The sequence below is a fragment of the Pteropus medius genome, unplaced genomic scaffold (assembly GCF_902729225.1).
Source record: "Pteropus medius unplaced genomic scaffold, Ma_sr-lr_union100, whole genome shotgun sequence".
Taxonomy (NCBI): Eukaryota; Metazoa; Chordata; class Mammalia; order Chiroptera; family Pteropodidae; genus Pteropus; species Pteropus medius.
Window position 1 is genome coordinate 9,123,950 of NW_024349796.1, and position 12,655 is coordinate 9,136,604.

Below are 12,655 nucleotides of genomic sequence, written 5' to 3' on the forward strand. Positions count from 1 at the left end.
GGGGTGAGGCATCACTGGGCCGATGGACTGTGTCCACCCAGGTCCACCCTCCTGCTCTAGGTCATGTTCCAAGGACCTCGAATCATGGAATTCCCTCCTCAGAGGGCCCTTAGTGCATTTCTACAGTGTGCATGGGCCTCCTGCCAGAGTCTATCCATGCTTAGGGCAAGACATGGCTATGTGTGTGTAAAGTGTGGGTCAGCAAAAGACCTTGGCCATAAGGTCAGGTCATCCACACGTGTGTACAGGAAGCCCTTTGCACTGGGGCTGGAGCCAGAGATGGGAAGAGAAAGGAGGTAGGCTCTGTGGCCTGGGTCCCTCCATCTCTATTCTGCCCTAGGTCTTGCAAATATTAATAGAGACAATATAAGTCAATCACATGCTTATAATAACCCAGAATGAGTTACCCTTTCTGGTCTGCCATTAATGCATTACTTTTCCTCAGAGTTTTTTGTCTTTTAAATGCCTTGGAATCTTTTATGTTGTTTCTTTTAAAAGTATGGAGAACAGATTGTCAACTAAAGCTCTAAAACATGTACTGCAAATTCAGATGTCCTGGGGACCAGGCAAGGAATGGAAGTGATCGAAGCCGCTGGAACAAGAGGCAGTGAGAAAGGGTGGACCCTGGTAAGGCAGAGGACACATGTCTAAATGCAGAGCAGCTTCAGCTTTACAAATGGTTGCCAAGCAGAAATATGGCACCCGTGTTGATGCAGCTATGATTCCTTTTAAATAGGAAGAATTCTGATTAACAATGGTAATTCAAAAAAAAAAAAAAAAAACCAAAATTACTCTTTGCCAAACATACAACATCTGGGGCTGAATCCAGTGCATGGTTGTCAGTTTTCAACCTTTGCTCCAAAACCTTCAGTGATAGCAAAAGAAGAGGACTCTGTTGGGTTATGCCTGAGAGTTAGTGTGTGGTTCTTTTGCAGAATAACGAGGTGTCTATTACTAGAAATCTTGTACAAATAAATGCATGCTGATAATAACGTGCCCTGAGTGGGGTGAGAAACTGCGAGGTAGCCAGCTAATGAGCTAGTTTGGATCTCACCTTAGCACTTGGAATGCTATCTAGGGATATTCTTTAAGTCCAATATCAAAGGAGTTACCTGGAGATTTTTCAGGAGGTTGGAGGTTTGCCTTTCTCTAACTGTCCATCAATCTCAATAAGCCTTTCACTTACACAGGTTTTTGTATGGCTATTGACAGATCAGCTCTTTTTGAAGCTATTCATGCTGCTGTTTCTATAGGTAGAGTATTTTTTTTTGATTACAGTACGTTGAGCAGGCTGTCACTATGAGGTTTTGCCAATTTAAAGTTTGTAGAATTAATAGATCATTTATGCTCAAGATTATCAAGCAGTTAACTTTGTGCTCTTTGTTTTCAATTGATACCAAGTTGTTTTAAATATCTGTTTTTAGATTGGATGTGTTTGAAAATGCTTCAGAAAATAATGCAAATGGCATTATTTAGTTTTATTTTGGCCATTTTTGTTTGTTTGTTTTATAATGAATTCTTCTGGACTTAGCAGATATATGGCCGATTTCAGTTTATTAGACATAACACTTCGAACCCCTGGAAAGAAGGAGTGGAAAGCCTGATTAATGGTTGGTCTAGTGATCCTTTGGCCATGCTTGCTGTGTGATTTACACTGGTGTTTTGTTAGACACAGCTGAACAAAGCCCCATCGCTGTGGGTGTTCAATGAAAACAGTCATGGGGTTAGGAACTTGCATTTTCAAAGAAAATACATACAGTACAGTCTGAATAAAGGAGATTTCTAATTTAAGGTCTTCTAGATTTTTCTGCCCAAATCATCTTTCCTTCTAACCCTTTTGATCACATTCATTCTCTTTCAAAAACAGGGTTCATCTATGTTTTCATGTCAAACTTGAATGATGCCTTTTAGTATTCAGCATCTTTTGCTTGTTTATCCATGTCCACATAATTCTTCTCTGTTTCTCATTTTCCAGTGTTTTCATTTCAAACGAATCTTCCTCCATGTTCTTCACAGAGAATCAATTCAGTGAGGCGATTCATGAGAAGATGCTCTATTCTACTATGCTCTCCTGGGACTGGCTCACAGGGTTGTTTTTAAAAATAGATCATGTTTCCTGAGAGGAATTGCATTTATAATTTTTTGTTCTCACCTTCTTTGGCCAGTCTAGACATGAACTTTTAATGACCTTTAAATGATAAGGGCAGCACAAGAGAAAGGGTATCAGAACATTTGAGAGTGTTGTTTTGCTCATTAACTACCCACGAATGTTTATTTGAGTATTAAGAAGTCAGTTGATCAACTAACTGGATGCACTTTTTTTTTTTTTAATGTATGGTCACACGCCACATACTATTAGGTGTTGGAGGCGGAAACCAGAATGAAACAGAATCCCTGCTCTCAAAGATGAACAGACAAAGGAATCAATGGCCACTTTATGACATATAACATCCTATGATGGCATCCCAGTTGAGCCTGTGAGATATGTCCCAACGAAGTGTTACAAAGAGATGATGCTTAAAATGAATGTTGTAGATGAGTAGCATGAGAGAATAAAAGTTGGACATTAAAAAAGCAGTCCAGACAGAATAGCATGAATGAGAGTAGGGTATCTTAAAATACTGTGACATATCGATGAGTTATATTTATCTCAATATTATTGAGTGACAAGTGAAAGGGAGTGATAATAATTGATGTTAAAGAGAGAGTCAGAAGGGAAATGGGAGGACACTGAAATAGAAAGTGAGTCTATAGAAGAAAAAACAATTTTCTCTTTTGCCCAAGCCAGCCCTACTGGAGAGAAGGTCAATGTTTTCTTACCCTGGAGGCGTATATTCAGGTTACAAAAACTTTGTGTGATCAATCTATACCAGACTTGTCATTCTTGTACTTCAGATGTGTACTATAAATGAGAAACTCAGAATTTCTTATTGGTCTTGCAAATATCTGGTTTTTTTTTTTGTTGTTTTGCAGTTCTTGTAATATGTTTATTGCATAATATAGAATTTGTCTGGTCATTGACCCTGGTTCCTAGCATAGAGCTTCTAAAACCCTTGGAAATTTCCTAAGTGACAGATATGTTTTTGTTATTCATCGAGGCCCCTAGATCTCACCTGAGTTTATGCTAATGAAGTATCTCATGGTGGGTCCCTAGATAACTTCAAGATGGGGCCTGGTTACCAGAAAGACCAACTACATGATTAGAGAGTTGGGACTTTGAGCTAGCCTGACATCCAGAAAGGGCAGGGTGGCTGGAGATGGAATTCAGTCATGTGGCTATGATTTAATTAAGCAAGCTCACATAATGAAACCCTAATAAAAACTCTGGACGCTGAAGTTTAGTGGAGTTTTCAGGTTGGTGAACACATCGATATAATGGGAGGGCGATGTGCTCTGATTCAACGAGGAGAAGGCCCAGGAGCTCTGCACTCAGGGCTCTCGAGTGTCTTCATTTGCTGGTCCTCTCTAACCTTTATAATAAGACTATAATTGTAAATATTACACTTTCCTGAGTTTTGTGGGTCATCTTAATGAATTATCAAACTTGAGATGATTCATGTGAATCCTTAAATTTGTAGCCAGTTATTCAGAAATACGGCTGACCTGGGGACCCTGAAAATGTGACTGGCATATGAAATGGAGGCTTATGGAGGACTGAGCTCTAGTACACCGGGTGGGGTGGAGACAAAATGTCATGGGATTCAGGTCAAAATTGGAGACAAGTCTTCCGTCGTTTCTGCCCAGCAGAGAGGGAAGAATTCAGTAATCACATATTCTGCTTAAACTAAGCATGTCTGGGAACCATCTAGATAGTCACATGGGGACATAGGACTTCTCTCTTCCCCATTTCTCTTTCGATATTACGTTGGTCATGTGTCACCTCAGTTGACCTTTCTTGAACCTCCCTGTGGTAAAGTTTGATGGCATCTGATTTTACACTGCCTTTTGACAGCTGTGCTTACTCTGTGTCTCCTTTCACTTTGTCATTCTGCTTTTCCAACTCTGCTTGTACAGCCCCTGTGTACTGCCCTGGCTTCCAGATTTTCACTACTGCAAGGCCACTGCACCATCCCCATCCACACAAACAATTCGATTTCTTAGTTCACTTTCCTAGCGCGGCCTTTTTTTTTTTTTTTTTTTTTTTTTTTTTGAGACGTCCAAAAAAAAACTTTTGAGAAATGTCAGATCAACCCAACCAACTTAATTTGCTTTTCCTTTAAGAGTTCTTAACCCACTGTTCTTTCTTTAATTTTCATTCTATCACCTAAGGAAAGAATTGACTTAGCTCTTTTTCTTTAACCCGATATTTTGCTCATCGATTAATATTCATTGAGTTTCTTCTCACCAGAGGTATAGTTTTAGTCTTTGTTATTATTATTATTATCTTTCTTATCTATCTACCTATCTATTTATTTATTTATTTATTTATTTATTTATTTATTTATTTATTTATTTATTTATGTGAAGGAACCTTGATTGACCTCGCAGATTGCAAGGACTTTGTCAGCTTACAATCCCTTATTTAAAATTTTTTTTTTACTCCTACAGCACCTGGTCTTCCTAGGTGGTCTCCCATCCAAGCACTAACCAGGCCCAACCCTGCTTAGCTTCCGAGATCAGATGGGATTGGGCTTGTTCAGGGTGACATGGCCGTAGACTTAATTTATTCTTTGGAAATAATACGTTGTCAAATCTTTGTGCTGAAAGACCAAAATAACAAAAAACACAAGCAAACAAAAACCCAAACATGAGTAAAATGCAGTTATGAGATACGCTTGGAAGATCACATTTCTTTTGAGAGGTCGATTTATTTTTTTTTTTCAGTTAATGTGCTTTTTTCTCCAGCCAACCTACACATACAGCTGTTTCAGTCTTTCATAGGGAAGGAATGTGTGTTGGAACCACCATGGGCTGTGAGTTGATGGAATTTGGGCAGTGACATAGTTTTTGTCAAGGTTTGTCGAGGAGATGTCAAGTGTTTCAGGAATATCTGGCCTAACCCTATATCCATATGAGAGGCAGTGACTCAGTGTCCCACAGAGGGCTGGCAGCAGAGGGCATCTCAGGGACCTCACCTGCCAATAGAATACACTGTCCTCCCCACACCCCTTTCTCTCTCTGGGAGGATTTGCTGTGTTTCCTTCCTCAGCCTCCAAAAGGGAAGATCGTGCTACCGACCCCCTCTGTTCACTCACCAACTTCCCTTTCCCTCACATCCCCTTTCTCCTTTCTTCCTCTCAGAAGAGAAATGCGTTGTGGTTTGCCGACGAATAATCCAGGTATGAGTTTTTCTAAAGTTGGCAAGAGTTCCTGGCAAGTGTCCTCTTGGGCCATCTGGTTTGGTTCCCAGGGCTGCTCGGGGACACCCACAGCTGGAGGACCACTGGTCTCTCCCGAGGGCTGGGGAAACCCCACGTGAGACCTCATGGCCTCATGGTCCACTGTAGATTTTCAGGAACAAATCTGTCCTGGTCCTGCTGAGTCATGGTGTCCAGAAGGCTTGCTGTGGAAATCTTGCTGCCTCCTTAGGCGTCTCTGCGTTTCTCCTGACCTGCCAGGGCTGGCACGTGGATTCCATCTCTGCCTCTGCCACGCTGAGCGCAGCATGGTATTCCAGAAGTATTTGTTGACTTGAATGGCATAGGCCTGAACTGAATTGCACTGCAGCCCAAACAGTAGAAGCTCTGAGAGGTTAAGTGCCTTGCCTAAGGTCACACAGCTAGTAAGTAAGAATGAAGTCGAATTCAGAATTTGGATGCAGTCCATCTGACTTCACTGCATTGTATGAATCTCATGTTCCAAGTGAGTTTTTAAGAGTTTAGTTTAATGGACAAGAGTTTCACATAGCTAGACCGTAGATTGTTGAACAAGGGAGAACACCCGTGATGGGATGGGTGCCAGGGAAAGCGTCTGTCTCATCCATACGCTGGAACTGTTTAGCGTATTGAAGATGGCATTTAGTTTGCCTGACTGCTCCAGGCGAAGCCTAAATTCTTCACAGTACCCTTGTCATCAGGTAGCGAGAAAGGCCAGATACAGCAGAAAGGAGAGATCAGTCACGCCTGAACCTTGCCCGGGAAACTTGCATTATGGGAGTTTACCCAATCTGCTCTGTGGTCAACCGCTAGTGCCCTTTACTCACGCTTGCATAGTTTTTACATGCACAGAACATATCTCATCTGAGGAGCTAAACATGTTAGCAGAGAGGGCCCAGTTTCACTTGTTTCAGCCCAAAGCTTGAGTGATAACTGAACTCTTATAAGAGGTTCCTCAAGCACCAGTTTCAACAAAAAATCAAAGTAACAAAAATCCTCCATACCCAGTTGGCCAACTTGTATCTTCGTCAGAGGTTTTGTATATGATTTACAGCCCAAATATAGTCATTGCATTTGGTGCACCTTACAGCATGGCAGTGGACATTTGTAGGCTACCTGTCACTCACACCTCCTCTGGAAACCTGTTTGGGGCATGGACTCCCTAAAAAGATCCCTACAGCTGCGATGACTTTGTTTGCAGCTCAGAAGCCTAGCCTGCTTTATTCCAGGCACAGCTTTTTTCCTCCCCAAAGAAGCCTCCAATAACCTTACTTTCTCTTTTTTGGCTCACTGAAAAAATGAAGACATGAACCAGAGGGCATTTTTTTAAAAACCGAGATTAATATTGTCATACTCTCTCCATTTGCCTGATGGAAGGATTAACTTTGAATATTTTCGTGAAGCCAAATCTTGATTATGTCCCCCCTTTTAAGTGCACGTTCCCTTAGTAAAAAAAAAAAAAAAAAAAAAAAAAAAAAGAGAGAGAGAGACAAGAAAAAAGAAAAAGAAAAGAAAAAAGAAAAAGGAGACAGGTACATTAATCCTCTGCCTGGCGGTGACTGGAAGAGGAAAGATTCACACAAGATAAGACACACTCGGGCCCTTTGCTTCTCTCTCAGGCCCCTTTCTCACATCACAGACTGTATACAGCGGGCACTAGCTTCTCTGTTTAAAGAGACTTGTCTACATTATCTTGTGTCCACTGAGGATCTGATCAGGGTGTTTGCTCTTTTCCTTGTGACCATTTCATCATAACTAAAGTAGGCAATGTGTACCAGTGAAACGACCAGTCCTCGTGTCCAAAGAAGATTTAGGTCGAAAAAAGATGAGACATGGCAACTCCCGAATTTATAGTACCTGGGGTCTGTGGCATCCAGAAGCACCCTGGGCAGTCTGGTACGTACGAGTCCCTATATCAAAAGGGACAGCAACTAGAAGTCGAGTTCTTGTAGGGATTCAAAAAGCCAAAGACACAAGGAACAACAAACACATCCTTCGGTTGGGATTTCTGGTTGGAGCCCTATTTCTTAAAGGTGAAAGAGATTGTTATTACTGAGACTCTCCCACCAGCTCCGTCTGATAGCTGAGCCCACTGAATCACATCCAGGAATGGTTCAATAAATTCGACAGGAAAGTATTTGTAGAGATTATTATTTTTTCTCTTCATATCCTTATTATTTTTTAACCTAACACGATTTCAGTGGGCATTCCCGTGCAGTTCCGTTGTAGTTAGGTTCTGTTGGGGTAACACTTGGAAAGAGGGGGCCCATAAGATAAATTTCCACCTCATTTTTTTGGGTCAGTGGACAGCAGCAGCTTTCCTATCTTAGCCTTTTCTTTAATCTTTTATTTAGAAAGCTATTTCCCCGCTGTTGCTTTTCTCTCTTCTTTGTCCCTGAGATTAAGATCAAAGGCACAGTTCAGGTCACTTATCCTCACTCTACCTAGCTACTATGCTGATTAGTGTGCATATTCATTTGTTTCTACCAACATTCGATGACTTATTAATTGTATTACCCCGAGGACTCACGTCACCTTGTATACTTCATATTAATTCACAATTTTAAATTTTGTTCCTCTCATCTCTTCAGATAAACAGGGTCTCTTCCAACTATCTCCTCGTCTCTGTCACAAAATGCACTTGACTTTCAGCATTAGATTGAAGGAGAAGGAGCGGAGAGCCTGTCTCATGCATGCGGAATTCCCTGGGGTGCTTTGCACCATTGGGTGCAGTAGGTCTCTGTAAGTGTTCATTACAGGAATACATGAGGGAATATGTGAGTCGGAAGACCTAGCTTTGAGTCCTCTTTGCCACCCACTAGTTGTGTGGCCTTAGACAAGCCACTTGACCTCTCCAATCTCCATTTCTTCACCTGTAAGTAAATCAGGACCCGATGTTCCCTCTGTTGTTTCCATAGTTAGAGCACATCCGCTTACGTTGGACATCTACCTAAAGTAGCAGTGGCTTCAGTAACCTGGGGCTGGCACACCTTTCCTAAATCAGCAGCAGAATCCCTAAGGAGGCTTGGTACTCATTTTCTTTCTAATTATATTATGTAACATCTTGTAACTAGGGCAAATAAGGTTTAATGAGAGAAGCTAAGAGACGTTCTAGTTCTAGCACGAAGGAGACTCGTCTTTTCTAGGAGATGTTTGCTAAAGCTTAGCATTTTGGGGGAAAAAAAAAATCCTGATAGACAATTAGCTTTCCATTCCTTCCCTGCAAAATAGATCTCTACATATCACATACATCTCTACATATCATTGTATTGAGATTATTATTATTATTATTATTTTTACTTTTATGTTGTATCCACTATTGGCAAACGACCTGTGAACATTGGCCAGGTCTTTCTCAATTATTTTTGTATCCCCAGTGCCTAGAATCCAATAATGCTGAACTACATTGTGGAAATGGAGGTTCAGCTAAGTCAGCAAATGGGGGGAACGAGATTATCAGCGTATCTTCTGATTCTAAACAGAGCGATGATGACATTAAGCCATTAATAACCTTTGACATCTTAGTAAGAATTTGTTATCAGATGGTGGCATCAGTTATGAGGACTCCAAATGGCATTTTGGTGGGTTCAAAATGTCCAGTGTATAATCTGCTGCCAGGGTGGGTCTGGGCAGGTAGGAATGAGTATGGTGATTCTCTCTTTAAATGGAATAAGGGGGAGAAAGAGATTTAGGAGTTCATACCTCTAACCTTCTCTTCAGTGAGGACCAGATGACCCAAAAGATATTTTAAATTTCATCCCTAGATAGATGCTAGACTAGAACCAATGTGGAAAGATTGTGCTGCATTTTTCTTACTCTACTTTAAAAAGAAATACATATTTTCTTTTTAAATCAAAGGAGCAAGGGGCATTACATAATTTCACTTAAGTAGTAGTCTGAAGCAATCTCATTGAAAGCGGTTATGACTTCAAGTATGCGACTAAATAAAAAAAGTAGAAAACAGGAAAATAAACAAACTATTGAGAATAAAAGCTAGGAACTGTCTGAATCAGGATTATTTACTTAATTTTATTTCTTTATATCTATGTGACATCACAAATAAACTAAATTAAGTATTAAGTCTTGAATTCTGTAAAGGAAATAAGTATATAGGTAAATATAGTATTTTTTAAAGTATTTGACTAAATTAAAGTTTCATAACAGGTTTATGCTACGATTTTGCTGAATATTGCTTCAAATTCTTATTCCCTTCTACATGTTGACAACATTTTTTTATCTGACTTGTATAAATTTTAAAAGTAATTTGCTTCAAACGGCTTTCTTGTATTTATGTAAAAACGACTGGTAAAAAGTTTAGGAGGCTTTTTTCTTTCTCTCGTTGAGTACCTTTCTTTTAATTTTAAGATCTGATGAATAACTCATTTCCTAAAAAAAAAACTCATTTCATTTCATAAAAAAAAATTAGTTAAAATACTTTAGAAATAGAAAATATAAACAACTGAAATAGTCTTGAAAGTTATTTAATTTTTTTATAAAAGGCAACAGCTTGCTTTCTAGTTGCTAGCTCAATCCAGTTAATACGGAGAGAGATTTTTCTCCTTTGAAAAAGCGGCAATCTGGAACAGAATGTTAAAAGAAGCAATTTAAAACAGAGTCCCATTGTCATCCAGGATGATTTATAGTCTCAGCTCTGTAGTTTCGCCACTCTTAGCCGGAAGTCCCTGAGTTGGTGGCCCTGGAGCTGAGCGACACTGCAGATACTTGCAAGGAAATAGCAGACAGCCTAAGCAGAGGACAAAGACAGGAGAAGAACGCTGCGGGCCCTGTCTTGCATCAGAATTACTCCCTTTGGGCCGCCGGATCGTTTTGCTGAAATTCCATCATCCTCGCTGCAGAGCTAAGACAGAGCCCCAGATAAAAGAGCCTTTCCTTTGGCCAGCTAATTCCAGTTTTCGAAATTCCTATTTAAGAAATAATCCAAGGGAAACAAGAAGCCAGAAACACAGAGATGTTCATCGCCATATTGTCTGTCACGGTGAGGAGAGGACGGTAGTAAAAAGACCTCACAGGAGGAGAACTGTGAAATGAATTGTTTATACTCTTTATTTGCACACATCTAAGGATAGCGAACAGGCACACCCAAGTCCTTTGCCTAGCGTCCTCCTCCTGCCCGGCATGCCCCGACTGCTTTGTGTTCATCCATTTGCCCTTTGAAACCGAAGAGAGATGTTCCTCAATTTGAGCCCTTTTCTGATGGCTTTCAGTTAATCACCCTCTTCTGAGTTATCTTTCTCAGGGGAGCATATTTCTAACATTGACCTTAGTACACATTTGTATATATGTTGGTCCATTCTTCAAAAGTTCAAATTCATCAATGTGTCTCCCCTGAGCATGGAGCCTGGCCCCCAGTGGGTACTCAGTAAAGATTGGCCCCCAGTGGGTACTCAGTCAATAACAGGAGAAATAAACAGGAACTATACCTGCAGGGAAGAATATTATGTAATCTCTAAAATGAAATTTTGAACACGAAATATATAAAAGTAGGTAATAAATTGCTGTGTGACAATAGAACATCATATATACATTTTGACTTAAGTTTTGTAAAATATACCTTAAGAAAGTTATAGGCAAAGAATTATTTATGTACGTGAGGTCAGAAGGAGAATGATGAGTGACTGAAATAATTATTTGTAAATATTTTCAAATATGGTTCCGCTGTGTAGCAAACACTGCCAATGCTGCCATCTGTCCTCCTTCTTCTTTAACTTCAGGGGACACTGGCCCAACTTCCAACTACTAACCCCCACGTTTCTTTGAGTTTTTCTCTGGCCACTGGAGTCATCATTGTCAGATACATATGGCAGGCCAAAAGTGTCAAAGAATTCAAGCCCCCACTGGAGCAGCCCTCAGGGGGTCGTTGGTGTAAATACCCCTGCTCCATCCGTGATGTATGTGCCACCGGTGCTGAGTTCCCCAGAGAGATTTTGCACTATGTACTCTCAGCTGTAAGTTACCTGCTAACTACCACCCCTTTTTTTATTTGCTTACACTTCTATTCCCCACTCCTCCGCTATTTCCCAGTATCACCTGCAAAACAACTATTTGTACTTGAATCTTTATCTCAGTCAATTTCTGAGAGAACCCAAATTAGGACACTCTGCAATAACAAAAATTCATGATGATATGGAAAAGTCCTACTAAAATGTAAATATTATGGAGAAGGTGTAACACCTCCATTTACTGAAGGTATTATTAAGTTAAGTGAATGATGAAAACTGCCAGTTCCACAAGGATAGGAACACAAGCAAATAATTGTTGTGATAATATATGAGGGTAAGGAAAATTTTGAATTGGAGAACTATCAAAGTCAGGTGATATCACAGGGGCCAGTGGTAGATAGGTCGGTTTGTATTTGTACTAGTATGGTTTTGATAGTCACCAAGATTATACTGTTGTCATTAACTTCTATTTTCTCCTTTTTTTTTAAAACTTCTACTTTTCTTTCTTCTGGCTATATTTTTCTCCTTGCATATTTTTATATTTTATAATCATTACCTGTATCTACATTCCCTTTGATCTCTACTGAGAATGAGAACTACCTAAGAACAGGAAGTTTGTCTATTTCCTCCCCTCCCTAAAGTCATATATATCATCAAGAAAGTTCTCAAGACCTCTTTATGAAAAAAAGATTGCATGATTTAATAATGAAAAAGAAGGCCCTTCTTGGTCCTTATTTTTTGCAAACTTTAACTACATAATTGTTATTTTATTTCAGAGTATCATGGATCACCTTAAGCTCAGTGTCTTTAAAGAAAATCACAGTATTACAAAGTTTCTATCCAGAAGAACATTAGGTCATATTAATTATATTTAAAAAAAAAAAAAAGGTCCTTTCTCTAGTCCTGAATTGCTCTGGGGAGAAAAGCACCATAGATTCAGTTCAACCAACTTTTAGGAAATAATTTCTCAAATTGTTTAACAATATTTAATTTTATATATGAGAGCAGACTTAGATAAAACACTATGTATTTATGTTATTATCTATATAGCTCAGTGTAACAATAGAATGACCACAATGTAGATTTTTCTGGAACTAATTTTTTTTTTTATAGTAAAAGGGTTTAAAAACATGATTAAGAAAAGCGGACATTTAAAGTAACAATCCGGGCATTTTGATTATTTGTGTAATGTTAACCATATCCAGATAGCTAAAAATATATGAATACATTTATAATGTCACATACAGATATTTGGTGGCATTTGATAGGAATTAGATAAAATATAGGCATTTCTCTTATAGTGCGTATATTCATTACAGGCTCTCCTGTTAAAATTCCCACTGTTTAGCCAGAGGCAGAAAGTAGCAAGCGCTTGAAAAA

General features: G+C 39.5%; 1 long non-coding RNA gene and 1 pseudogene across 1 annotated transcript in view; one reads left to right on the forward strand and one right to left on the reverse strand.

Moving 5' to 3' along the window:
• The window catches only part of LOC120619164 (uncharacterized), a 78,833-nt gene that overhangs the window by 25,158 nt on the left and 41,020 nt on the right, over positions 1-12,655 (forward strand). The gene's annotated exons all lie outside the window — the stretch shown is intronic.
• Positions 4,540-4,658, reverse strand: LOC120619430 (uncharacterized; annotated as a pseudogene).